At 38.3% G+C, this 26,511-nt stretch overlaps 1 non-coding gene across 1 annotated transcript; it reads left to right on the top strand.

Moving 5' to 3' along the window:
- The first annotated feature begins 24,155 nt into the window (after positions 1 to 24,155).
- LOC112739545 (small nucleolar RNA R71) lies at positions 24,156 to 24,263 on the top strand. The gene has a single exon (XR_003170478.1). It is a non-coding gene; the product is annotated as a small nucleolar RNA R71 (small nucleolar RNA).
- The last annotated feature ends 2,248 nt before the right edge of the window (positions 24,264 to 26,511 follow it).

Consider the following 26,511-nt stretch of genomic DNA (forward strand, 5'->3'; position numbering starts at 1 on the left):
GGTGACAAGCCTTTTCGTATACTAGGCCGAAGGGACTCATTCCTATGGGTGTCTTGTATGCTGTTCGATAGGCCCAAAGAGCGTCTACAAGTCTGGTGCTCCAGTCCTTCCTATGAGGCTTGACTATCTTCGCCAGAATGCATTTTATCTCTCTGTTAGACACCTCTGCTTGTCCATTGGTCTGGGGATGATAGGCTGTGGCTACGTTGTGGATGATGCCATGTTTCTTTAGTAGGCCTGTTAATCTCCTGTTACAAAAGTGAGTGCCTTATTCACTCATGATTGTTCGTGGTGATCCAAAGCGACAGATAATATGATTTCTAACAAAAGAGACAACAGTATTAGCATCATCAGTACGGGCAGGAATTGCTTCCACCCATTTAAAAACATAATCTACAGCTAACAATATATATAAGAAACCACTAGAGTTTGGGAATGGACCCATGAAGTCAATACCCTAAACATAAAAAAATTCACAGAATAGCATAAACTGTTGGGGCATCTCATCCCTCTTGGATATATTTCGAAACCTTTGGTATGGGGAACAAGATTTACACAAGGTAGTGGCATCTTTAAAAAGAGTGGGCCACCAGAATTCACAGTCTAAAATTTTTCTAGCTGTTCTTTGAGGGCCAAAATGTCCACCACTCTCAGAAGAGTGGCAGGCCTCTAAAATAGACTGGAATTCTGATTGAGGCACACACTGTCTAATTACCTGGTCAGCACCATACCTCTATAAATATGGCTCATCCCATATATAATATTTGGACTCGCTTTTCAGCTTGTCCCTTTGATGTTTAGTAAAATTGGGAGGGAAGGTATGACTAACTAGATAATTAGCTACAGGCGCATACCATGGAACTACGTTAGATATTGCGTGCAAGCTGTCTAATTGAAAAACATCATTGATAGGAGTGGAGTCACCCTTAATGTACTCAAGGCGACTCAAGTGGTCTGTCACTAGATTCTGGAAACCACTCCTATCCTTAATTTCTAAATCAAATTCTTGCAGCAGCAATAGCCAATGTATTAACCTTGGTTTGGACTCTTTCTTAGCTAATAAATATTTTAGAGCTGCATGGTCTGAGTACACTACCACCTTAGTACCAAGTAAGTAGGCTCTGAATTTATCCAGAGCAAAAACAATAGCTAGAAGCTCTTTTTCAGTGGTAGTATAATTAGACTGGGCAGTTCTAAGGTCTTAGAAGCGTAAGCAATTACGAAAGGATCCTTACCTTCGTGCTGAGCCAGCGCCGCTCCTACTGCATGGTTGGAGGCGTCACACATAATCTCAAATGGCTGGCTCCAGTCTGGTCCTCTTACAATCAGAGCTTGAGTCAAGGCGATCTTCAGCTTATCAAACGCATTCATGCAGTCCTCACTCAGCTCGAACTCAACATCCTTCTGCAGCAGTCTGGATAAAGGAAATGCTACCTTACTGAAGTCCTTGATAAATCTCCGGTAGAAACCTGCATGACCAAGGAACGAATAGACTTCCCTCACGGAGGAGGGGTAAGGCAAACTAGAAATCACATCTACCTTTGCTGGATCTACAGAAATACCAGTATTAGAAACAACGTGTCCCAGAATAATACCTTGTCTTACCATAACGTGACATTTTTCAAAATTTAATACAAGGTTTGAACTAACACACTTGTCTAATACTCTAGCTAAACTATCCAACCAAAGGTTAAATGAATCACCATATACGCTAAAATCATCCATGAAAACTTCCATACAGCTCTTAATAAGATCAGAGAAAAGACTCATCAAGCACCTTTGAAAAGTAGCCAGTGCATTACATAAGCCAAAAAGGCATCCTCTTGTATGCATACGTTCCAAAAGGACATGTAAAAGTAGTCTTCTCCTGATCTTCAGGAGCTATATGAATTTGAAAATAGCCTGTATAACCATCTAAAAAGCAGTAATGTGATTTACCTGACAAGCGATCAAGCATCTGATCAATAAATGGCAAGGGGTAATGATCCTTGCGAGTAGCTTGGTTGAGGCGCCTGTAATCAATGCAAACTCTCCATGAATTCTGCACTCTAGTCGCTATGAGCTCTCCATGCTCATTCTTCACTGTTGTGACTCCAGACTTCTTAGGCACCACTTGTACTGGGCTGACCCATTCACTATCTGAGATGGGGTAGATAATATCAGCTTCAAGCAGCCTGGTCACTTCCTTCTTGACAACTTCTAAGATGGTGGGGTTCAGTCTTCTTTGAGGTTGACGGACAGGCCTTGCTCCCTCTTCTAAAAATATCCTGTGCTCGCAAACTTGAGGGCTGATGCCTACTATATCTGCCAAACTCTACCCAATTGCTTTTTTGTGTCTTCTCAGCATACAAAGCAGCTGCTCCTCCTGTTGGGAAGTGAGTTCCCTTGCAATGATAACTAGGAGCTTCTGATTATCCTCAAGATAAGCATACTTGAGGTGGAGTGGAAGGGGCTTCAACTCTATTTTCTGCTCATGGCTAGGCACTGGATTATCTGGAGCTAGTGATGATGGCAAAGTGTCCTCATTGTGTTCAGAGGGTTTCACCACACTTGGACTATGCTCCATATGCCTCTCTTCTATTTCTTTTTGGTAAACTGCAGCTACAGTCTCATCAATGATGTCGCACTGGAAGATGGAATGATCTTTCGGAGGGTGCTTCATAACTTCATCCAAGTTGAAGTTCACTGTTCTACCATCAATCTCAAAGAAGTAAGTTCTTGAGAAGGCATCTAATTTGAACTTTGAAGTCTTCAGGAATGGCCTTCCAAGCAGGATGGATGATGGTCTTCTTGAGTCATTAGGGGGCATCTCCAAAATATAGAAGTCAATAGGAAATGTGAGCCCCTTAATGCTCACCAGCACGTCCTCAGCAATCCCAACCACTGTGATTATGCTTTTATCTGCCAAAACAAAACGAGCTACCGACCTTTTTAAGGGAGGGAGTCTCAAAACATCATACACATACAATGGCATAATACTAACACACGCTCCTAAATCACACATGCAGTCAGAAAATGTTACACCCCCAATGGTACACGTAACCATACATGGCCCCAGATCCCCACATTTTTCTGGTATGGCACCCATTAAAGCAGATATTGAGCTACCTAAGGGAATGGTTTCTAAATCCTATATTCTATCCTTATGTATGCATAAATCCTTTAGAAATTTGGCATATTTAGGTACCTGGCTAATGGCATCAAAAAGGGGAATGGTTACCTCAACCTTTTTGAAGATTTCTACCATCTTTGGGTCGAGCTCCATCTGCTTTCTGGACTTCCTAGCAAGGTGTGGAAAGGGGATAGAGATGGCGTCTCTTGTAGCTTCAGCCTCCCTTGGTGCGCTATTCTCTGGTTGAGCTGCTTCTTCTACTTCTTCCATGTCTTGTACTTCATCCTCCTCTTCAGCATCTTCTACCTCAACAACATCTTCAACTTGAACATTTTCCTTTAAGCTTGGCTCCTCATGGTTCCTCTCTTGAAGTGTGGTTGCGGACCTTAAAGTAATGGCATTGATGCCACCTTTGGGGTTGGGTAAGGGTTGAGAAGGAATTGCACTGGAGCTTGACGATTGATTATTGGAGGCAATTAGTGAATCCATCTGGGAGATGAGAGCCTGTAAAGTGGCATTCAGACCGTTCATAGTAGAGTTAAGTATATTCTGAATCTCTTGCGTCATAGTGCAAAACATCTCATCATTAGAAGAAGAAGGGGGGTAAGTGACTTGAGGGGCCTGCTGTTGGTTGTTCTGAGGCGCTTGGGACTGCCTTTGGTGAGGTGCTCTATAAGGCTGATTCTAGTTCTGCTGTTGATAGGGAGGATTCTGCTGATACCAGTTTTACTGATTATTATTATTATTCCACCTCTGATTTCTCTGGTTGTCTCTGCCTCCTCTGTTATAGTTGTCCCTCCATCCTTGGTTGGAGTTATCCCTCCACCCCTGGTTGGAGTTGTCTTGCCAACCTTGGTTATGGTTCCCACATTGGTTATAATTGTGGCCTTGTTGATAGTATCCTTGATTCGGGCGGTCATAGAAGTTATGAGTAGCTGCCAAGGTGTTGTCTTCTTGTTGGAGCTGCGGACACTCATCAGTGTAATGAGTATAATAAGCACATATTCTGCATACTCTTTGAGGAACCAACTGTTGACTATGTTGTGATGGGGGAGGCTGAGGTTGTTGTTGATTCAGCTGTATCTACTTCAGTAAGTTGGTCATCTCTCCCAGAGTCTGAGTGAGAGCAGCAGTCTCACTGCTAGAGGAAACCTCCGCAACAGCCTTGGGATGGTTGTTCCTATGCCTGACATTCTGGGTAGATTCGGCTAGATTAGTGATCAGTTGTCACGCTTCTGCCGCCGTCTTGTACTTCTTCATAGAGCCATTACTTGCATCATCTAATGTAGTCTTATCCTGAGGCTTCAAGCCTTGTGTAAAGTAGCTGATCAATACCATCTGGTCAATCTTGTGGTGAGGACATGAATCTAGGAGATTCCTGAAGCACTCCCAGTATTCATAAAGGGTCTCTGACTCGCCTTGGATAATGCAGAAAATCTCCTTTCTCAGTCTATTTGTAACTTCAGCTGGAAAGTATTTTTCTAGGAACTCCCTTCTGAGCAAATCCCAGTTGGTAACAACTGCTTCAGGTCGAGTGTAGAACCACTCCCTTGCCTTTTTCTCAAGAAAAAACGGGAAGGTAGACAGCAAAATAGCAGTTTCACTTGCACCGTGATGCCTAACAGTTGAGCAGGTTGTCTGAAAATTCCTGAGGTGCTTTATAGGCTCCTGAGCAGGTATGCCATGAAACTTGAGTATTAGGTTCAGCACAGTCTTCATTTCAAAATCTGGAGCCAGATCTAGGTGACACGCTAGATACGGTTGCAGTGTAAAGTCTGGAGCTCCCTCTTCCTGGAGAGTAATCCTTCTGGGCTCCGCCATATTACCTGCACGTAAATGAACAGTATCAGTAGAAGAGGAGCTTGTTTCTTCCTCAGATGGCGCTTCAGATTCGCCTTCAGAAGAGACTGGTGAATTGGTAGTAACGACTTCACCACTCTCAGAAGCTAGTCGACGCCGAGTGATAAACCCCATTTGTAGGGTTTATCTTGTGCTTGATTTAGGGGATTTTATACCCTTTTACCTACATTTATCCATTGAAATAGCATGGTTTTATAACTTCTCCTTTAATTGTGCTTAAGAGTGAAAACATGCTTTTTAGGACTTAAAATAGCTAAATCTAATTCTCCTTGATTCCATTAGATGCCTTGATATGTTTGCTAAGTGATTTAGATTTAGGAGGTGAGGATTGGACCAAGGGAATGTAGGAAAAGCATGTAGAAATGGAGAACTCATGGAGAAATAAAGGAAACGCAAAAGCTGTCAACCCGACCTCTTCGCACTTAATCGGCCATAACTTGAGCTACAGAGGTCCAAATGATGCGGTTCCAGTTGGGTTGGAAAGCTAACATCCGGGGCTTCGAAATGATATAATATTTGCTATGGTTGAACCGCGCATGGTGACGCGTACGCGCATAGTACGCGCACGCGCTGTTGCTGCCACCTGGTTCACTTAAAGCAAAACGTGGCCAGCGAATTCTAAAGCCTTGTGGGCCCAATCCAACTCATTTCTGATGCTATTTAAGCCAAGGATTAAAGGGGGAATGAAGATACTTTTCATACTTTAGAAGTTAGTTACCATTAGTTTAGTTTTTAGCTTAGTTTCATGCTTTCATCTACTTCTATCTCTCAATTCTTTGTTTCTACATTCAATCTTCTTCCATTCTTTTGTTGTAATTTCCTTTATGTTGTTCTTGTAATTTTGTTGTAGATTTGCTTTTGTTCCTTCCTTTCTCTTTCAATTCAATTCAAGGTAAATCATAATAATTGTGTTCCTTTTGATTTGTTGTTGTTAATTCTTTGCAATAATTGTTATTAGATTTTGTTCTTGTTGTTGATTTACTATGCTTTCCTTTTATGCCTTCCAAGTGTTTGATGAAATGCTTGGTTGGATTTTAGAGTAGAATTTTATACTCTTGGCCTGGAAAGGTAACTTAGGAACTCTTGAATTACTAATGTCCAAGTAATTGATGATTGAGAGCCATGTACTCTAGTTCTCACTAATTGAATTAGTGGAGAGTTAGGACTTATGGACTAGGATTGATATAGCTCATTTGACTTTCCTTTACTACTAGTTAGAGGATGATTTAATGAGATTAATCCTTGCCAATTCTCATATTGTGATTAGTGATTAGGATAGAGATCCTTGACCACCAACCCTTGTCAAGACCTTTTTAGCCATTAGTTTACTTTCTTGCCATTTATCTTTCATGCCTCTTATCAAAACCCCAAAAATAACTCACAACCAATAACAAGACACTTTATTATAATTCCTAGGGAGAACGACCCGAGGTTTAAATACTTTGGTTTATAGATTTTAGGGGTTTGTACTTGTGACAAACAAATTTTTGCATGAGAGGATTATTGTTGGTTTAGAGACTATACTTCAACGAGATTTCAAGAGTGAAATTCTAAACCGTCAAAAATCCAATCATCAAAATGGCGCCGTTGCCGGGGAATTGCAATGGTGTTATGTTATTGGTTATTGTACATATGTGAATAGTGTGAATATCTTGCTTTTTGCTTTAGTTGCTAGTTGTAGAATTTTATTTCTCTTATTTTCCATTATCTTTTGATTTTTGTTTTCTCTTTCCATTATGAATTCTCATTTTGGCTATGAGTGTAGTTACAATTATGTTGTAGGTGATGAGGACTATAATGGAGATGTGTATCAAGGATGAGACAATCAAAGGTGGGAAGAGCCATATGCTTATGATCAATCCTCATGGCAACAACCTCCACCAATGCACTATGAGGAAGAGCCATTCTTTGATGCATATCAATCAAATGGCTATGGTGAATCTCCTTGTGATTTTCAAGAACCACCACCATATGCCTATGAGTCATATCCTCAACATGACCCTCAACCACACTCACAAGCCTATTTTCAACAAACACCTTCATATGACCCTAATCCATATCCATCCTACCAACAACCATATGAGCCATATGAACCACATATAGAGCCACCACAATTCCAACATCAATATTTTCAAGAGCCACCTCCTCCACATTATTACCAAGATGAACCACCTCCAATATATGAAAATTTTCAACCACAAGAGGAATTCTACCTTCCACCACAACCTCACATGGAAGAATATTCATATCCATTGAACCAAGAGCCACGTGATCCTAATCATATTATCCAAGAGGAACAAGAGTCGAGGGATCGTCTCAAGGAAGCATTGGATCAATTTCAAGCAACCATGGAGTGTGTTGTGCAACAAGTGGAAAGAGTGGAGAATATTGAACCACCACAACTCTACCAAGAAGAACCATCTTCCTACTATGAACCTCCCCCCCCCCCAATTTAATGAACCCTTCCACCCACCCCAATCTCTAATGGATGAAACCCTTGGTGTTCTTGTTTAAGGGCAAGAAGAGATGAAAAGGGATGTGCAAAATTTCATGGCCACCTTGGATGCGGTAACAAATCAATTAGCCTCCCAATGCTTGAACACTCAAGGAACTCCCATGGCTACATATGAAGAATCAAATGAAGAACATAGCATGAAGGAGAGATTGGAAACTCCGGTGGGAAATGAAGGAAGTTGCTTTGTATTGGAACAATTGGAGGAAGCTTTAATTGTTGAAGACAAGGAAGAAGTGGTAGAAGACTTAGGAGATGCGGAGCCTCCATGGGAACATAGAGTTGAAGAAAACCCCTCCAAGATGATTTAAATTGATGCTAGGGAGGAAAGTGCACACCTTCCAAGGCATATTCCATATGAAGACTTGGATGGGATAGAGAAAGAATTGAGTTCCCATGGCAATGAAGAGCGAGCATCAAGTCCTAGTGGTGGAGAATCCTTTGAACTTGAAGAACCTTCTCCCGGTGCATTTGAAAATGTTGCGGAGGTAAACTTCTTTCACCCTCCCAATTATAGTTTGATTAAGGGAAAAGGCTTAGATAGTATTAATGAACAAAGTATTGAATTAGAGAGATCTTGTGAAGAGGTGGAAGTCCTTAGAAATAGAAGGATGGGAGTGGAATACGCTCTGTCAAGATCGTTGGAAGCATCTTTGCCTAGGTTGTCATCTACCCCTTCACTTGAGTGGGTAAAATTCATTTCCATTAGCTTTATTGTCCCACTTGAGTATGGCTTGCTTGAAACGGATGGTCAACTTAGGATGCTTTGTGGGATGAAGCGTAAGCGAAAGATGTTTCGTGGTTGGCGTTGCAAGTCAAGGCTCATTTTGGTTGATACTTCAAGAGTTGAATACAAAGGTGGGAATAGTGCTCAAATAGATGGGTCTAAGAGGATTATTGGGCATTTCATAGAGAATTCATCTTGTTCACCACCCGGATGGATTAATAATGATGATCAACTTCAAGACGGGTGTGAAAATAAAGTGTGGGATCCCGGATTACAAGAAGAGGATCAACTTTGGGAGCCCCAAGCTTGTGAAGAACTCCATCAAGACTTGGCTCAATCCATGAAGAATCTTGAGGCACAATGGAGAACCAAGCATTGGTGGAAGTTCCAAGATGAGTACAAGCACAAGCCACCTTGATGAGGAGCTCCCCATAAGTCCAACTTAAGGACAATAAACAAAAGTGCTAGGTGGGAGACACCCCACCATGGTAAAATCCTTTCATTTTTTCTTTTGTATATATTGGTAGAATTAGTTTAATTTCATGTTTTGTTTAGTTAGTTGAGTATGTTTGGTAGTTTAAGTATGTTAAATAAGGTTTTATGGTGTTTTGGTAGCTGTTTGGAGGTTTGGAATGCTTGGATTGGTGCAAAAAAAAAACATAGAAATTTTTTTTTTTGAAAAAACAGAGCACCATCCACGTGTACGCGTACATGGCGCGTACGCGCACTTCCAGCATTTTCGACCATCCACGCGCGTGCGCCATGCGTGCGTACGCGTGGATTGAGAAGTTCCAACCTCCATACATTTTCCAGAGAGTTGTGCCTGCGCCGCGCCAACGTTGTGCCTCTGGCACAAACCCCACTTGCGCACACACGCACATGACGCGTACGCGCCACTCTCGAAATAAGCCAACAACGCGCGCGCGCCATGCCTGCGTACGCATGGATGCCCTTTCCTCCATCCACTTCTTTTCTTTTCCTCTTTCCATTTCTTTCCTTCTCCTTTCTTCTTCCCTCCTTCTACCACTCATCCAACACCTCCAAACACCATTGATAACCATTTATTTTAGTTAACTAATTAGTTAGTCATTTAGTTGATAGTTAGTTTTAGTTAGTTTCCATTTCATTTTTCTTTTTCAATGTAAGTGTTGGATTGTTATTCTTGCTTACCATTAATTGCTGCTGAGTATTAAAAATGGGATGTTATCTTAACATCATTATGTATATAAACTTCGTTGGATCCTATGATTGAGGTTATATTTTGCTACTTGGTTTTGAGTTTTTCATGCTTACCTTTTGAAAACTACCAAGTGATGAGAATTGCCTTCGAACTTGTAATTCTTTTGAATTGCATGATTTGGCCACCATGTGATTTGAACCGTATTCTTTGATTAGGCCATCTCTTGATGGATGATGTTGAGCATTTACCTTAATGCATTGTATTTCATGATTATATCCATCCATATGTTTGACTTGAATGCTTTCATGCTTCTCTAATGCTTGTCTTACCTTACAAGCTTACTTAAAGCATCTCGAGCACACTAGGATAAGTGAAGTGCATGCTTCTTTTGTGACATAGCTTTTATGCTAATATGTATTCTAAACCGCGCAATTTAGAATTCACACACCTAATATTTCTTAATGTCACACTAATTCACTCACCTCATTCTAGTGATTTACCTCATTCCAACAATGTATGCTTCCTTGCTTTTATATCTTCTCATCTTATGGTGTTTTATTTTTGTTTTTCATAACAAATGCACCACAAGCAACCATGGAAGCGGAAGAAAGAACACATAGCAATCCGGAGAGTCGCCGTACCCCCTTGCTCATCTTTGAGTGCACCGAGGACGGTGCAAACTTTTAAGTGTGGGGAGGTCGTCCGACCGGTCGGCGATTTTGGGTGACAAATTTCTAATTCCAATACTTTTGCATTTCATTCTAGGATTTTAGGATTTTTACTTGCATTTTCTTATTTTTGCATATGTATACACAATAAGCTTAGTCAAAATAATGAGAATTTTTCAAGATTTGTATCTATAGGGCATGTCAATTGATTTGAGTGAAAACTTTTCATAGAACTTGCTTGAATTATATACATTATGGATCATGTTTTGAGCTAAGAACACAAGCTTATAACGGTGTGGTTACATCTTATAACCACTTATTTTTCTTCTTGTTGCATTATTCTCTTCCTATGATTGTAATCTTTGATTTGTTTGATTCTTTATGTCCATTATTTTGTGTATTCATGCATTTATATGATTGAGGCCATCATTTCATTAGTTCACTTACCCAAATGGCCTTGCCTTTTATCTTCCTTTGTTAGCCAAATTTGAGCCTACGCTTAACCCACTTATTCTTATTTTAGCACATTACAAGCCTTAAAGCGAAAAATAATAATTGTCCCTTAATTTGGATCTTTGATTAGCTTAGGCTAGTGTGTGTGAGTATCATTCAAGTGTGGGAACCTTGGGACATTGGGTGAATAAAAGGGTATTTTGTATTGTTATTGAAAATATTGGGAATTGGGTACATACTCATGTATTGATCAAATGTAAAACCTTATGCATTGATGCTCTTGTATATAGAAAGAAAAAAAATGAGAAAAACAAAAGAACAAAAGAAAAAGAAAAACAATATGGAAAAGAAAAGAAAAAAAATAGAAAAAGAAAGAAAAAAAAAGAAGAAAAATAATAACAAGGGGACAAAATGCCCTAAAGCGAAGCTCAATAAGATCAATGCATAAGTGTTGTGAAATGAAAGGGGATGCATGAGTATGTGAAAAAGTGAGTAGAATGGGTAGTTAGAGTAGAATTTAATTGTATATGTTATTATATGGGTTAAGTGGAAAGTTTAAGCTTATCAAAGATTCAAATTCCAAGCTCACTTAACCAAATATGCATCCTACCTTGACCCTAACCCCATTACAACCTATGAAAAGACCTCATGATATATGTATGCATGCATGAAATATTTGTTGATTGTTAGAAGAAAAACAAATCTTATAAAGCATGATTAGGAGAGAATTGATAGAATCAACCCTAAACACTTGAGTGAATAGAGTGCAAACACTACCGGTGAGGGTTTGATGCTCAATTACATGTTTTCACCTATGATCATAATTTTCATGCAAGTTTGTAAAAATATTTAATAACTCAATTCAATTATAGATTAGACTTGCTAGTCCTTAGCCCTTGTGCATATATGTTTCTTGGGAATTGATTTATTTTGACCAAGCACTTGCATTCATTTAGATAGTTGCATATAGGTAGATTGCATTTAGTTAGTTTCCATTGAATAAATGCCATACCCTTACTTCATTCTTGGTTTAAGCATGAGGACATGCTTGGTTTAAGTGTGGCGAGGTTGATAAACCCTATTTGTAGGGTTTATCTTGTGCTTGATTTAGGGGATTTTATACCCTTTTACCCACATTTATCCATTGAAATAGCATGGTTTTATAACTTCTCCTTTAATTGTGCTTAAGAGTGAAAACATACTTTTTAGGACTTAAAATAGCTAAATCTAATTCTCCTTGATTCCATTAGATGCCTTGATATGTTTGCTAAGTGATTTAGATTTAGGAGGCGAGGATTGGACCAAGGGAATGTAGGAAAAGCATGTAGAAATGGAGAACTCATGGAGAAATAAAGGAAACGCAAAAGCTGTCAACCCGACCTCTTCGCACTTAATCGGCCATAACTTGAGCTACAGAGGTCCAAATGATGCGGTTCTAGTTGGGTTGGAAAGCTAACATCCGGGGCTTCGAAACGATATAAGATTTTCTATGGTTGAACCGCACATGGTGACGCGTATGCGCACGCACCGTTGCTGCCACCTGGTTCACTTAAAGCAAAACGTGGCCAGCGAATTCTAAAGCCTTGTGGGCCCAATCCAACTCATTTCTGATGCTATTTAAGCCAAGGATTGAAGGGGGAATGAAGATACTTTTCATACTTTAGAAGTTAGTTACCATTAGTTTAGTTTTTAGCTTAGTTTCATGCTTTCATCTACTTCTATCTCTCAATTCTTTGTTTCTACATTCAATCTTCTTCCATTCTTTTGTTGTAATTTCCTTTATGTTGTTCTTGTAATTTTGTTGTAGATTTGCTTTTGTTCCTTCCTTTCTCTTTCAATTCAATTCAAGGTAAATCATAATAATTGTGTTCCTTTTGATTTGTTGTTGTTAATTCTTTGCAATAATTGTTATTAGATTTTATTCTTGTTGTTGATTTACTATGCTTTCCTTTTATGCCTTCCAAGTGTTTGATGAAATGCTTGGTTGGATTTTAGAGTAGAATTTTATACTCTTGGCTTGGAAAGGTAACTTAGGAACTCTTGAATTACTAATGTCCAAGTAATTGATGATTGAGAGCCATTTACTCTAGTTCTCACTAATTGAATTAGTGGAGAGTTAGGACTTATGGACTAGGATTGATATAGCTCATTTGACTTTCCTTTACTACTAGTTAGAGGATGATTTAATGAGATTAATCCTTGCCAATTCTCATATTGTGATTAGTGATTAGGATAGAGATCCTTGACCACCAACCCTTGTCAAGACCTTTTTAGCCATTAGTTTACTTTCTTGCCATTTATCTTTCATGCCTCTTATCAAAACCCCAAAAATAACTCACAACCAATAACAAGACACTTTATTGTAATTCCTAGGGAGAACGACCCGAGGTTTAAATACTTCGGTTTATAGATTTTAGGGGTTTGCACTTGTGACAAAAAAAATTTTGCATGAGAGGATTATTGTTGGTTTAGAGACTATACTTCAACGAGATTTCAAGAGTGAAATTCTAAACCGTCAAAAATCCAATCATCACTGAGCTCGCCTAATATGTGAAATAGTTCTTTCAATTTCATGATAAAATGCGGCTAAGCTCGGATCAGGCAGTGAACGCATCATTCAACAAAAGAAACATATAGCTCATGGTAATAAAATAAAATAAAATATGCAAAAATTAAAAATATGTACACCAACTAATAATTTAGCACACAAGTGCAACTCCCCAGCAATGGCGCCAAAAATTGACGTGGTAGAAATTAGCCGATTAAGAAATTATAAATAGAACAGCGTTGCAAGTACAGTTCTTAACCGACGAAATTTCGCTTATCAATTTAGAAGGGTTGTCACAAATTAGGAATAAAAATACTGGGAGTAGAAACCCCAGGTCATCTCCCAACGAGTTGACAAAAGAGTGCTACTTTATTAGTCAGGAATTTTCTGAGAATTTTTAGAGTTAGAGAACGGGAAATAAAAATAATAATTAATTAAAGCAATAAAAATTAACGAGAGAATTTATATAATTAAAATAAAAGCCTTGACCCGGAGAAGATTAATTGGAAGTTCTATCCTCGTTGGGTTTTTCCAAGTTTAATATTAAGAGGTTGTTGTTCTACTTAGTCATCCCTTACCTGATAAGGAAAAGTCAAGTAACTAACTAACCAACTATAAACCTCAGGTCCTAATCCTCTCCCCAAGGAAGGATTAGAGTCAAAGACCAGAGAGCCAGCCAACAACTTCCAATTAAAATTAACACTTGAGTATTCCAACTCAAGGTTCTCCTATTAATCAACTCCAAGGTCAAGTTAGGAGTCTACTCCATTGACATGAAAATTACTTGCATAGATTTAAAAAGGGGATAAAAGGAAGACATGATAAACTGAATAAAATAATAACTGAGAATTAATTAAATGTAAAAATAGTTCGTTGCATTAATAAATCCCAAAATCATAAATATCCTTATCTGAACAGGGTTAATGGACAATTGAAAGAGTAAAGGAATAGGAAAACAAACTAGAATAATAGCAACTTCAACAGAGGTAGTGACTCTTCTCAATATCCAAAGCAAAAGCATAAACTATAAAAACTATGAGTGTGTAGAAAACCTAGAGGAAGAGTGACTTTTCTCTAAGATTCCAATATAAAACTAAAAACTATGCGAATGAGAATGTGTGTTGAGTCTCTGCTCGTCCCCTGGCTCTAGTTTGTGTTTGTGGGCCGAAAATTGGGTCCAAACTCGGCCCAAAATCACCCCCAGCATTTTCTGCGATTTCTGCAGGTAGCGCATGTCACGCGTACGCGTCAGACATGTGCATGCGTCGCCGTGCGAGCTCCAATTCACGCGCACGCGTCGTCCATGCGTGCGCATCGCTCCTCGCTAGTTGTCTCCTTTATTTCTTGTGCTCCTTCCATTTATGCAAGCTTCTTCTCCATCCTCTAAGCCATTCCTGCCCTATAAAGCCTGAAAACACTTAACGCACAGATCATGACATCGAATGATATAAAGGGGAATTAAAAATATACAATTTAAAGGTTTAGGAAGCAAGTTTTCAATCATAAAACAAAATTGAGAAAGAATTGTAAAATCATGCAATTTATATGAATAAGTGTGCAAAGGCTTGATAAAAACCACTTAATTGAGCACAAGATAAACCATAAAATAGTGATTTATCAACAAGCTTCTAGAGCCTGGTGTGAAAAACTTAGCTCTTTTTTTTTTAAAAATAGTTTTCAAAGAGGGACCACCGATACTTCTCTGTTTATTAAATAGTCTAATAATCATTTTATTCTTGTTCAAGTCTATGTTGACGATATCATCTTTGGTTCGGCTAACGAATCCTTGTGTGCTAATTTTGGAAAATTAATGATGAGTGAGTTTGATGTGAGTAAGATGAAAGAACTAACATTCTTCCTAGGTCTCCAAATCAAACAAACTCTTAGTGGCACTTTTATACACCAAGAAAAATATAACAAAGAATTAGTTAAGAAATTCAGATTGAAGAATGCTAAGCCGATAAGCACTCCAATACATCTGAATTATAGACTTGAAAATTATGAAAATGGTAAAGATGTGGATGAAATGAGATTTAGAGGAATGATTAGTTCACTCATGTACCTTACTTCCTCTAGATCGGATATAGTTCAAAGTATTAGAGTTTGTTCAAGATTCCAATCAAATCCTAAAGAATTCCATCTTTTAGCCATTAAAAGGATCATTAGACACATTCATGGCACATCTGATTTTGGCTTATGGTATCCCAAGTCTAATGATTTTTGTGTAGTTGGATATTACGATGTAGATTTTGCTGGTGACAGAGTGGATAGAAGGAGCACGAGTAAGAAAAAGGCCATTGTTGCTTTATCCACAGCTGAGGCTAAAAACATTGTTGCATCTTCTTGTTGCTCACAATCGTTATAGTTAAAAACTCAACTTGTAGATTACAAATTGAAAATCAATAATATTCTCTTACTGTGTGATAACCTCAATGCTATCAACAATTTTAAATATCTTTTATTGCACTCTAGGACTAAGCACATAGAAGTAAGATATCACTTTATTAGAGATCATGTCAACAAGAAAAATATTGATATTCAATTTGTTAGCTCTGAAGAGCAACTTACTGATATTTTTATCAAACCTCTTGCTGATGACAGATTTTGCAAGTTGAAAACTGTTTTGGGAATTATTTGTGCTGATTCTTTAATCTAATTTGACTATGTATTTTTCTAAGTACTTTTGTCTTGTAGGACGTTATGAGACAATTCTAGATAGATGATGACCCCTCTAAGATTTCCTCATTCTATGCTAAGTGTTGATGACTTAACTGATGGGTCAAACCAAGTAGCTGGTGTGGACCCTTGTGTTTCTATAAAACCCAACTATTAGGCCCGAAATGAGAGTTCTAGTCCATGATTAGGCCTCATCCTTTTTTATCAAAATATTTTATTTTAACATTGAAAATGAAAGTGTGTGTTAGAAGTTTTATTGTTAATTTGTGAAAACAAATTTTAAATTATTTTTGAAAAGTCACATTAGTTCTTTTCAAAACTGGTCATCATTGTATCTATTAGATGAAAACTTCTCATCTTCCCCACTACTCTCAACATCTCGCTATTTTAAAAACTATCTTCTGAATAGTCACTAAGAATGAGAAGGAAAGTAGCAACTCACAGAGGTAGCTGTTGGTGCGCAACAGAAAACTGTCCATAACTTAACCGGCAAGTGCACCGGGTCATCTAAGTAATACCTCAGGTGAGTGAGGGTCGATCCCACGAGAATTGCTGCACTGAGCAACAATGGTTAACTAATTAGCTTAGTTAGGCAAGCAAAAAAAGGTTGTTTGATGATTGAATTCACGTGAAACGGTAAACAAGAGATTAAAGAAAGCAAATAAGATGTTTGGTGTAAAAATAGTGAGAGAAAACGGTTAAAGTATCGAAGATGTTTATTTTTTCAGATTAAAAGTTCTTACCAACTATTTTAACAATGCATGATTCATTTCATGGCAAACTTTAATTGACTAAACCCTAATCTCTTAGTGATTAAGCCTCCTCTAACCTTCATTAACCACCACTCTCGTGGTCACTTAATTCTGATTAGAAGGTTAAGTTCAAAACTAGTTTATAGCCACAAAAATCCTAATTACCCAAAACTAACAGGATTATATGTCACATATTCCAATTAGTTTATATAATTAGCAATTTAGGAGGAATTTGTTTTCAAGCTATTGTTCAAGCGAGACAACTCTCTCGAGAATCACAAGAACTCATGTAGAATAAAGGTCATACTCTCATTCCACCCAGATTCATAAAATTAAGAATGAAAACAATCCTTGAAACTGAATCAGTACATTAATTAAAATAGAAAAGCAATAGTCTTAATCCATAGACATAAACAGAGCTCCTAACCTTAACCAAGGAGGTTTAGTGGTCATGACTTACAGAGAAAAACTAGGATTCTGAAAAGTGAAACGTGTGGAAGGGAAAAGATCCCTAAAGGGTGGAACTTTTTCCTTTTATATCTAACCTAATTTGATTTGAAAATAAAATAAAATAATAAATTCTAAAACTAAAAGATATTGTTTCTAATATAAAATTACAAAAATAAAATAAAAGATAACTAATAAATGCTAAATCCACTTGAAATGCACAAAGAGAGTGGCTTTCGGTCAGCATGCCTGGCGCTAAACGCCATATGGGCGTTTAGCGCCCTATAGGGACAGAAACGTTGCTGGAATGTGGGCCTTGCTGGTTGGGCATTTAGCGCCCAGAGGGGTGCTGCCAGCTTCTTTGTTTCAGCTCAAAACTCTGCCAAACTGCTCCGAATATCACATGAAATAATAAAAACGCTAAAACAACTCAAAGTAGCATCCAAAGAGAAATTTTACACTAAAATCAAGTGAAACTAAATAAATTATAACTAAAAATAACTAGAAAATGATTAAAAAAAGGGTACAAGATACTCACGCATTAGGTGTCCCACATATCCCCAAAGAATAACTAGAAACCCTACTTCGAAACCTTAAGCTCATACCCACATTCACATTCACATTCACTCTCATTCCTCATCACCTTCTCCTCCCGAACCTGAACCCATGGCAAGAACCAAGGCAACTGCTCGATGCCCAGCCACAACTTCACCAGACGCAGGAACTTCACGAGTCAACATCTCTAAGGGTAAAAGACTAATGACTGAAGAAGAACCCGCATTGTTTCCTCCTCCCCGATCTTCTTCTCACCCTCGTGGCCATTCTTCTTCTCAGTCTTCTTCATCTCGACCTACCAAAGGTAACTGTCACACTTTTCTTTATTTAGTGAAAGAACTTGATGATTCTGACACTATTGGTTTCAAATCCTATTTTGGAAAACTTTCACATTACCATTTTGACCCTCTTCACTTCTCTTCTAGCATGAACTACGAATTTCACAGAGCTGTTGTGTCCAGTCGCCCTTTGTGTTCTATTTTTCTTACTGATTTGCCCTCTTTGGCTGAAAAATATCTTGATTTTACTAAAAACTTTGTTTATTTGGATTGGGTAGATTTGGCTATTGAAGGTTCTCAATGGCCTAGAGAAGGGGGCTAAATCTATGGCTGCTTTTTTAAACTTGAATGACTTAACCACCTTTACAGATTAAAACTTAGTTGCTGTTCAATCTGCAATGTCTATTATGCATGAGATAATTTCATTTTGTCTCATAATGATGAAAATGAAACTAAGCAGAGAAGAGAGAATAACACAACCATGTATACTAGTTCAGCCACCTTTTGTACTGTAACTTATATCCAGTCTCCACCACAACTATGGTGGAATTTTCACTATTTTTATCAAAAGTACAAATACCAATTTCCAAGGATTCTACCTATTCCTATCACGGACAAACTAAACTTCTGACCAAGCTTGATTTGGCTAGGTTCACTTCCTAGACTCTCAACACTAAGTGCTCACCCAACTTAGCAAGGGGAACCTCTCAAGATTCAGGAAAACAAAATAGAAAATATTACAAAAGATATTGACAAAATTTTTTATTTTCTCCAAGCTAACTCTTGGTGCACGAAATTGTGTTGTCCTGTTCTTTGTACTTGTGTGAGATTAACAATATATAATTGTATTGAATCCTCATTGTGGCTCTATGTGTGGACACAACTCCGTACAACTAACCAGCAAGTGCACTGGGTCGTCCAAGTAATACCTTACGTGAGTAAGGGTCGAATCCCACGGAGATTGTTGGTATGAAGCAAGCTATGGTCACCTTGCAAATCTCAGTCAGGCAAATTTAAACATGATATTTTATTAGATTCAAATAAACAATAAAAGGGATAGAGATACTTATGTAATTCATTGGTAGGAATTTCAGATAAGCGAATGGAGATGCTTTTCGTTCCTCTGAACCTCTGCTTTCCTGCTATCTTCATCCAATCAGTCTTACTCCTTTCCATGGCTGGCTTTATGTGATACATCACCACTGTCAACGGCTACTTTCGGTCATCTCACGGGAAAATGATCCAATGCCCTGTCACGGCACGGCTAATCGTCTGGAGGCATCACCCTTGCCAATGGCTTCATCTTAGCCTCTCAGTGAATAATATGCTCACGCACCCTGTCACGGCACGGCTATTCATCTGTCGGTTCTCGATCATGCCGGAATAGGATTTACTATCCTTTTGCGTCTGTCACTAACGCCCTGCAATCGCGAGTTCGGAGCTCGTCACAGTCATTCAATCATTGAATCCTACTCGGAATACCACGGACAAGGTTTAGACTTTCCGGATTCTCTTGAATGCCGCCATCATTCTAGCTTACGCCACGAAGATTCTGGTTAGGAGATCTAAGAGATACTCATTCTAGCTTAATTCATGTAGAACAGAAGTGTTTGTCAGGCACGCGTTCATAGGGGAGAAGGATGATGAGCGTCACACATAATCATCACCTTCATCATGTTCTTGAGTGCGAATGGATATCTTAGAAGAGAAATAAGAGGAATTGAATAGAAAATAGTAGTACTTTGCATTAATCTTTGAGGAACAGCAGAGCTCCACACCTTAATCTATGGAGTGTAGAAACTCTACCGTTGAAAATACATAAGTGAAGGTCCAGGCATGGCCGAGATGGCCAGCCCCTCTGATCTAAGAACCAGGCGTCTAAAGATGCCTAATACAATAGTAAGAGGTCCTATTTATAATAAACTAGCTACTAGGGTTTACATGAGTAAGTAATTGATGCATAAATCCACTTCCGGGGCCCACTTGGTGTGTGCTTGGGCTTGGGCTTGAGTGTTACACGTGCAGAGGCCATTTGTGGAGTTGAACGCCAGTTTCTGTGCCAGTTTAGGCGTTTAACTCTGGTTTTGGATCCTTTTCTGGCGCTGGACGCCAGATTTGGGCAGAAGGCTGGCGTTGAACGCCAGTTTACGTCATCAATTCTTGGACAAAGTATGAATTATTATACATTGCTGGAAAGCCCTGGAAGTCTACTTTCCAACGCAATTGAAAGAGCGCCATTTCGAGTTCTGTAGCTCCAGAAAATCCACTTTGAGTGCAGGGAGGTCAGAATCCAACAGCATCAGCAGTCCTTTTTCAACCTCTAAATCTGATTTCTGCTCAAGTCCCTCAATTTCAGCCAGAAAATACCTGAAATCACAGAAAAACACACAAACTCATAGTAAAGTCCAGAAATGTAAATTTAACATAAAAACTAATGAAAACATCCCTAAAAGTAACTAGATCCTACTAAAAACATACTAAAAACAATGTCAAAAAGCGTATAAATTATCCGCTCATCACAACACCAAACTTAAATTGTTGCTTGTCCCCAAGCAACTGAAAATCAAGTAGGATAAAAAGAATAGAATATACTATAAATTCCAAACTATCAATGAAACATAGCTCCAATCATATGAGCGGGACTTATAGCTTTTTGCCTCTTGAATAGTTTTGGCATCTCACTTTATCCATTGAGGTTCAGAATGATTGGCATCTATAGGAACTTCAGATTTCGAATAGTGTTATTGACTCTCTTAGTTCAGCATGATGATTCTTGAACACAGCTTCTTTATGAGTCTTGGCCGTGGCCCTAAGCATTTTGTTTTCCAGTATTACCACCGGATACATAATTGCCACAGACACATAATTGGGTGAACCTTTTCAGATTGTGACTCAGCTTTGCTAAAGTCCCCAATTAGAGGTGTCCAGGGTTCTTAAGCACACTCTTTTTTTTTTGCTTTGGACCTTGACTTTAACCGCTCAGTCTCAAGTTTTCACTTGACACCTACACGCCACAAGCACATGGTTAGGGACAGCTTGGTTTAGCCGCTTAGACCAGGATTTTATTCCTTTAGGCCCTCCTATCCACTGATGCTCAAAGCCTTGGGATCCTTTTTATTTGCCCTTGCCTTTTGGTTTTAAGGGTTATTGGCTTTTTCTGCTTGCTTTTTCTTTTTCTTTCTATTTTTTTTTTCTAATTTTTTTTTCGCCCCCTTTTTTTTCTCTTTTTTTTTTTCTGCAAGCTTTGCTCTTTGCTGCTTTTTCTTGCTTCAAGAATCATTTTTATGATTTTTCAGATTATCAAATAACATGTCTCCTAGTCATCATTCTTTCAAGAGCCAACATATTTAACATTCTTAAACAACAACTTCAAAAGACATATGCACTGTTTAAGCATACATTCAGAAAACAAGAAGCATTATCGCCACATCAATATAATTAAACTAAGTTCAAGGATAAATTCAAAACTCATGTACTTCTTGTTCTTTTGAATTAAAACAGTTTTTCTTTTAAGAGAGGTGATGGATTCATAGGACATTCATATCTTTAAGACAAAGTTACTAACTACTAATGATCATGTAATGAAGACACAAACATAGATAAGCACATAACATAGAAAATGAAAAACAGAGAAAGTAAGAACAAGGAATGAGTCCACCTTAGTGATGTCCTTGAGCTCTTCTATGTCTCTTCCTTGCCTTGGCTGCTCCTCCTTCATTGCTTTTAGATCTTCTCTGATTTCATGAAGGATGATGGAGTGCTCTTGATGTTCCACCCTTAGTTGCTTCCAATAATTGTGTGGAAGAAAATGTATCCCCTGAGGTATCTCAGGGATCTCTTGATTTGCAGTCAAATGTTCTACCACTGAGCTATAGACCCTTGATGGAAGCTTTTGTCTTCCCTTTCCTCTTTCTAGAGGTTTCTCTGGCCTTAGGTGCCATCAATGGTTATGGAAAAAAACAAAAAAGCTATGCTTTTACCACACCAAACTTAGAATGTTGCTCGCCCTCGAGCAAAAGAAGAAAGAATAGAAGAATAAGAAGAAGATATGGAGGAGATGGATGGGAGTGTGTATTCGGCCATATGGGTGGGATTGGGTGGGAGAGAGATGTTGAATTTTTGAAGGTAGTGGGTGTATGGATGTGAGTGGTAAATGGAAAAAAAGAAGGGATGATCATGAATGGAAAGAGAGATGATGAGGTAGGTGGGAATCCTGTGGGGTCCACAGATCCTGAGATGATCCTGTGGGGTCCATAGATCCTGAGGTGTCAAGGCATTTACATCCCTGCACCAATTTAGGCATGTAAAATGCCCTTGCACACAACTCTGGGCGTTCAGCGCCAGGTTGGTGCCCATTTTGGGCGTTCAACGCCCCTTTGCTGCCATTTCTGGCGTTGAACGCTAGAACCATGCTTGTTCTGGGCGTTCAGCGCCAGGATGCTCCCATTCTGGGCGTTCAGCGCCAGAACTATGCTCTGTTCTGGCGTTTGAACGCCAGATAGATGCTCCTCCAGGGTGTGATTTTTCTTCTGCTGTTTTTGATTCCGTTTTCAATTTTTATATTTATTTTGTGACTCCACATGATCATGAACCTAAGAAAACATGAAAAATAATAAAAATAAGAATTAGATAAACATTGGGTTGCCTCCCAACAAGCGCTTCTTTAATGTCAATAGCTTGACAGTGGGCTCTCATGGAGCCTCACAGATGTGTAGAGCTTTGTTGAGACTCTCCAACACCAAACTTAGAGTTTGGATATGGGAGTTCAACACCAAACTTAGAGTTTGGTTGTGGCCTCCCATCACCAAACTTAGAGTTTGACTGTGGGGGCTCTGGTTGACTCTGCTTGGAGAGAAGCTTTTCCTGCTTCCTCTCTATGGTTGCAGAGGGAGATCCTTGAGTTTTGAATGCAAGGGAGTTCTCATTCCATTGAAGGACTATTTCACCTCTGTCAACATCAATCACAGCTCTTGCTGTGGCCAGGAAAGGTCTTCCTAGGATGATGGATTCATCCTCTTCCTTTCCAGTATCCAGGACTATGAAATCAATAGGTATGTAAAGGCCCTCAACCTTTACTAATACATCTTCTACTTGTCCATAAGCCTGTCTTCTTGAGCTGTCTGCCATCTCTAGTGAGATTTTAGCAGCTTGCACCCCATAGATTCCCAGTTTCTCTATTACAGAGAGGGGCATGAGGTTTATTCCTGAACCAAGGTCACACAGAGCCTTAAAGATCATGGTGCCTATGGTACAAGGTATTATGAACTTTCCAGGATCCTGTCTCTTCTGAGGCAATGTCAGTTGATCCAGATCACTTAGTTCATTGATGAACAAGGGAGGTTCAACTTCCCAAGCATCAATGCCAAATAATTTGGCATTCAGCTTCATGATTGCACCAAGAAACTTGGCAGTTTGCTCTTCAGTAACATCCTCATTCTCTTCAGAAGAGGAATACTCATCAGAGCTCATGAAGGGCATAAGGAGGTTCAATGGGATCTCTATAGTCTCTAGATGAGCCTCAGAGTCCTTTGGTTCCTCAGAGGGAAGCTCCTTATTGATCACTGGACGTCCCTGGAGGTATTCCTCCTTGGGATTCACGTCCTCTCCTCTCCTCTCAGGTTTGGCCATGGCGCTTATGTCAATGGCCTTGCACTCTCCTTTTGGGTTCTCTTCTGTATTGCTTGGGAGAGTACTAGGAGGGATTTCAGTGATCCTTTTACTCAGCTGGCCCACTTATGCTTCCAGATTTCTAATGGAAGACCTTGTTTCATTCATGAAACTTACAGTGGCCTTAGATAGATCAGAGACTAGATTTGCTAAATTAGAAGCATTTTGTTCAGAGTTCTCTGTCTGTTGCTGAGTTGATGATGGAAAAGGTTTGCTATTGCTAAACCTGTTTCTTCCACCATTATTAAAGCCTTGTTGAGGCTTTTGATCCTTCCATGAGAAATTTGGATGATTTCTCCATGTTGAGTTATAGGTGTTTCCATAAGGTTCACCTAAGTAGTTTACCTCTGCTATTGCAGGGTTCTCAGGATCATAGGCTTCTTCTTCAGAAGATGCCTCTTGAGTACTGTTGGATGCAGCTTGCATTCCATGCAGACTCTGAGAAATCATATTGACTTACTGAGTCAATATTTTATTCTGAGCCAATATGGCATTCAGAGTATCAACTTCAAGAACTCCCTTCTTCATAGGCGTCCCATTACTCACAGGATTCCTTTCAGAAGTGTACATGAACTGGTTATTAGCAACCATGTCAATGAGTTCTTGAGCTTCTGCAGGCGTTTTCTTTAGGTGAATGGATCCACCTGCAGAAGTGTCCAGTGACATCTTTGATAGCTCAGATAAACCATCATAGAATATATCCAGGATGGTCCATTCTGAAAGCATGTCAGAAGGACACTTTTTGGTCAACTGTTTGTATCTTTCCCAAGCTTCATAGAGAGATTCACCTTCTTTCTGTCTGAAGGTTTGAACATCAGCTCTAAGCTTGCTCAGCTTTTGAGGAGGAAAGTACTTGGCTAAGAAAGCCGTGACCAGCTTATCCCAAGAGTTCAGGCTGTCTTTAGGTTGAGAATCCAACCATAATCTAGCTCTGTCTCTTACAGCAAAAGGGAAAAGCATGAGCCTGTAGACTTCAGGATTTACGCCATTAGTCTTAACAGTATCACATATCTGCAAGAATTCAGTTAAGAACTGAAAAGGATCTTCAGATGGAAGTCCATGAAACTTGCAGTTCTGCTGCATCAGAGAAACTAACTGAGGTTTCAGCTCAAAGTTGTTTGCTCCAATGGCAGGAATGGAGATGCTTCTTCCATGTAAATTGGAATTAGGTGCAGTGAAGTCACCAAGCATCTTCCGTATATTATTATTATTTTCTCCTGCCATCTCCTCTACCTGTTCGAAAATTTCTGAAAGGTTATCTCTGGATTGTTGTATTTTAGCTTCTCTTAATTTTCTCTTCAGAGTCCTTTCAGGTTCTGGATCTGCTTCCACAAGAATGTTCTTATCCTTGATCCTGCTCATATGACAAAGAAGATGGCACAGAAAAAATAGTAATAATAATATGGATCCTTTATACCATAGTATAGGGATCCTTGTGTTAGTAGAAGAAAAGAAGGGAAGAAAATCTGAACTCAGAGAGAGAGGGGGTTCGGATTTTTGGAGAGTTGAAGGAAAGATGTTAGTATATCAATAAACAAATAGAAGAAGATGAGAGGGGGAAGTGAATTTTCGAAAACAATTTTTGAAAAAGAGTTAGTGATTTTTGAAAATAGTTTTTGAAAAAGTTTAGTATTTTTTTCGAAATTTTTTTTTAATAAAAAATAAAAATAATTAGTTAATAAAAAAGAAATTTTTGAAAAAGAGGGAAGATATTTTCGAAAATTAGAGAGAGAGAGTTAGTTAGGTAGTTTTGAAAAAGATAAGAAACAAACAAAAAGTTAGTTAGTTAGTTGAAACAAATTTTGAAAAGATAAGAAGTTAGGAGGTTAGAGAAGATATTTTGAAAAGATATTTTTGAAAAAGATAAGATAAGAAGATATTTTTGAAAAGATATGATTGGAGTTAGTTTTGAAAAAGATTTGATTTTTTTAAAATCTCAATTAATGACTTGATTCATAAGAAATCACAAGATATGATTCTAGAACTCAAAGTTTGAATCTTTCTTAACAAGCAAGTAACAAACTTCAAATTTTTGAATCAAAACATTAATTGATTATGTTATTTTCGAAAATTTGGTATAAAAATAAGAAAAAGATTTTTGAAAAATATTTTTGAAATTTTCGAAAATAACTAATAATTTTGAAAAAGATTTTGAAAAAGATAAGATTTTCAAATTGAAAATTTGATTTGACTCATTGGCAACAACTTGATTTTTAAAAATTTTTGAAAAAGTCAATTCAAATTTTCGAATTTGATGAGAGAAACATGGAAAGATAATTTTTTTGATTTTTGAATTTTTATGATGAGAGAGAAAAACACAAAAAAATGCAATGCATGAAATTTTTAGATCAAAACATGTGATGCATGCAAGAATGCTATGAATGTCAAGATGAACACCAAGAACACTTTGAATGTCATGATGAACATCAAGAACATATTTTTGAAAAATTTTTAATGCAAAGAAAACATGCAAGACACCAAACTTAGAATTCTTTAATGCTTAGACACTAAGAATTCAAGAATGCATATGATAAACATGAAAAGAAACAAAACAAAAAATTATCAAGATCAAACAAGAAGACTTACCAAGAACAACTTGAAGATCATGAGGAACACTATGAATGCATGAAATTTTCGAAAAATGCTAGATGCATATGCAAGTGACACCAAACTTATAATGTGACTCAAGACTCAAACAAGAAACAGGAAATATTTTTGATTTTTATGATTTTCTAATTTTTTTGGATTTTTATTTTATATTTTTCGAAAATTAGAAGAAAAATAAGGATTCCAAAATTTTTAATATGAATTCCAGGAATCTTGCCATGTTAGTCTAAAGCTTCAGTCCAGGAATTAGACATGGCTCACTAGCCAGCCAAGCTTTCAAAGAAAGCTCCAGTCCAAAACACTAGACATGGCCAATGGCCAGCCAAGCTTCAGCAGATATGGATACTTTTCAAGTATAGAACAACTAAGTGTGTGAGAATCTCTTCTTCTGTGATGGTAAGTTGAAACCCCAGTCCAAAAGATTAGACATGGCTTATAGCCAGCCAGGATTCAACAAATCATCATGAAA

Source organism: Arachis hypogaea, chromosome 13 (genome assembly GCF_003086295.3).
Source record: "Arachis hypogaea cultivar Tifrunner chromosome 13, arahy.Tifrunner.gnm2.J5K5, whole genome shotgun sequence".
NCBI lineage: Eukaryota > Viridiplantae > Streptophyta > Magnoliopsida > Fabales > Fabaceae > Arachis > Arachis hypogaea.